We start from the raw sequence: 3,086 nt of genomic DNA, 5'->3' as shown, positions 1-3,086 counted from the left end.
GATAATAATGTTGAAAAAAAGGGACCATTGTTGACGGGAAGACAACACAAGGGTTAATTGGGTATATGGTAAACCTGGATCTGGGTATACTGTGTATACCTGTGTATCCCGTAGACTACACCACTGCTGCAATTTCTCTTTCAAATGTGGTAAAACAATGTTTTTTCCTCTGAAGTAGGAGTACACAGTTGTCAGTAGTAGACTATACAGTGTGGTTGCATATTAAGTGCTTTGGGATCCTTCTGTAAGTCATTTTGGAGTACAATGGTTCTAGAGAAAGCTACAAGCAGCAATACCACAGGCCAAACCATCAACCCTTTCCAAACAGGCACGTTTTGAACGAGCACTGTACTTGTCTTATTTCTTTGGCATTTTAGGCTTTTATTTGATAGAACAGCTTAGACATTAAAGGGGGGGGGGGGGGAAAAAAAAGAAGAGGGGAATGAGGCAAGTAAGGACTGAGCCTCTGTACATGGGGTGCACGCTCTACTAGGTGAGCTACCCAGGCGCCCCGTACTTGTCCTATTTAAATCAGCAGGAGTCAATATAGTGTTGAGTTGACTCTACCAATATATCCACTATTGAAATTGATAAATCTTTCAACGAAAATGTGAGACGCAAAACATGTCTTTCTTTTTTTTTTGTGTGCAAGTGAAGAGCATTCAGTGTAACGCAGTGATGAAGACGCCTCGGATTTCTCATTTAATGTGTTTTGAGAAACAAACGTAGCCCTCAGCCGTATATCTTTATAGTCATGAGTCATCCACAGGCTGCAAAGGAGAACAGTCATGCATCAGTAAAATGTTGCTCTGTGTGCAAGTCAAGCTTCACTTCAAAGTAAACAGCTTTTAATTTAAGCAGAAATGACACGGCGTGCCACATTAAGAATGAGCAATTGTCCGCACTCTTGGTGTGTATCCAAAAACTTGGATGTGCAAACTCTCCTCTGCTGGCACTGGAATGTGTAAATACATCATTTTAATTTTAAGCTCTTTGGAGTGAGGGTTATAGGGAAGAACAAGGGCTAAGCTTTTATCTGTCTTGAAAATGAAGTAGAATAACCACAGTAGCCTATTAAATTTGTTTTTCACGATCATAAATCCTTAGCTCCTACATTATTCCCCACAAATTCTGCAATGCTTGCTCTACAGCAGAAAGTTAAATCATTTTCAGCAAGAGTTCATCCCAAACATAAGCTGTCCCTCACTCAAGTTTTGTAATAGCAGTGAACATAATTGCAAAACATTGTTAATATTCACTGTCTAGATGTGTGCCAGTCAGGTAGTAAAATGCAATTGCAGCAGTCCTAGGAGAGTAACCATTTTCAGCCTGCATCACTTATTTCTGCAGTTTTCTGTCACGTTGCTTCTCTGAGGGTTCATTGGCACTGCCAAAAGTTATCCTGAAGACATTTTGGTAAGAACTATTTATTTTAAGAAAACTTCATGTAGTTTTCAGATGGGGATATTGCTCATTTCCACACTTGAAGACTCTAAATCTGTCTCTGAACCTGGTCAGACCTTTATGAGAAAGTCTAAACATAGAATCAAGGTTGTGTTGATTGGACGGTTGCAACATACAGATCCAGAGAAATACATTTCACTGAGTTGAAGAAGAAGAAAACAAGCCTTAATTACCCCACGAGGGGAAATTCACAATTCTGTCTCTGTCAGTACAGTTGCAAACACATTAAACACAGGCCTGAGTCACACACATGCTCTGGACCTATACATGCTTTACACAATAATGGAGAGATTTGTGTTTGGGGTTCAGTGCCTTGCTTAAGGGCACCTTGGTAGTGGAGGTACCCAGAGGTAAACTGGCACCCCTCCAGCTACCAAGCCACGCTCCATATTTTTTGGTCCGTACAGGGCATGAACCTCTGCTTCCAAACCCAACTCCCTACAGACTGAGCTACTACCACCAACCAATTGGACTCAGAAAAGTTCGCCATATAAGCCTTTAAGACTTTATGAGAACTCTTGAAAAGTGGACCACATGTAAGCTCTACCTGCTATTTGATGGAAGTCATTTTTTATAGCCAAAGCAGGCAATGGGCTTGGAAATGCTACAGAAATATACAGCAAAGTTTTCTAAAAGTAGGAAGCACCTCCAAAATGTCATTGTAACTTGTACATTTTTAGGTACTGTTTTAGGCTTGGATTGCTTCAAAACAAAGAACAAAGAAGAACTGCAAAGTACATCTTTAACAGATTTTCAAGGGTGCATTTGTTAATAGGTTGGATTTTGTTTACTTTAAAGTGGGAAACGTACCTGTTATCTTGGAGGGCAGGCTGACTATGCGTTTAGTTCACTTATCAACACTTTAAATGGGATGTTCTCCAAATACAAAAAAAAAAACAGTTAGCTGAGATTGCCTCCACTCAGCTCTCAAAGACGTTTCCCCAAGACCTGACATGCACTAACATGCATGCACGGCCGGACCGGCTATCAAAACTTGTTGCGACTTCATTCTTTGCTCAGAACGCCATTTTATTTGTTTATCTATATTTGTTAGCTGCTATATTAATGTTATGAATGTCAAATACAGCCCCTTTAAGACTTTATAGTCGTTAAAAATGTTAGCTGAAAGTTTACTGAGGAAAAGTTCATGTTTTGAGAAAGAAGTTAGAAGGTTCCCATGGTGCCATTTGTTGTCTGAAGATGGCGCTGAGGGCTTAATTACATTTTTGACTTTTAATGAGTTTAAATCTTACATTTTCTTCTGCTTTATAATGGGCATTCCAGCAGATACCATCAGGCCTCGTTGTTGCTTGTTGTGGGTTTCAAAACGATGTGGGATGTCTAGTTTTTCCATGCTCACACAGATCAGCTTTCAAAGAGACATTCATTGAGTGAATGTATTTTTTTGTGTGTGTGAACAAGCCATGGTTTCTCTTTCTTTCTGGCTACATCCTCCTCCTTTTCACTATCTGAGTCACACACACATAAACGCCCTTTTATCCTGTCATAGAGACAGCAGTGGGAGCTGTCAGATCTCACACAGTGGGGTTACCCAGCAGCAGGGGTTTACATCACATCCCATCCTACACATACACATGTATACACACACACACACACACACA

At 40.2% G+C, this 3,086-nt stretch overlaps 1 long non-coding RNA gene across 1 annotated transcript in view; it reads left to right on the top strand.

The window, feature by feature from the left end:
• LOC116703925 (uncharacterized) overlaps positions 1-280 on the top strand; it is a 10,527-nt gene extending 10,247 nt beyond the window's left edge. Inside the window, exon 3 of the long non-coding RNA XR_004335545.1 lies at positions 202-280. This is a non-coding gene — a long non-coding RNA (uncharacterized LOC116703925). The remainder of the gene's footprint in view (positions 1-201) is intronic.
• The last annotated feature ends 2,806 nt before the right edge of the window (positions 281-3,086 follow it).

The sequence above is a fragment of the Etheostoma spectabile genome, chromosome 2 (assembly GCF_008692095.1).
Source record: "Etheostoma spectabile isolate EspeVRDwgs_2016 chromosome 2, UIUC_Espe_1.0, whole genome shotgun sequence".
NCBI classification, from domain to species: Eukaryota; Metazoa; Chordata; class Actinopteri; order Perciformes; family Percidae; genus Etheostoma; species Etheostoma spectabile.
This window is presented reverse-complemented; position numbering and strand designations above follow the sequence as displayed.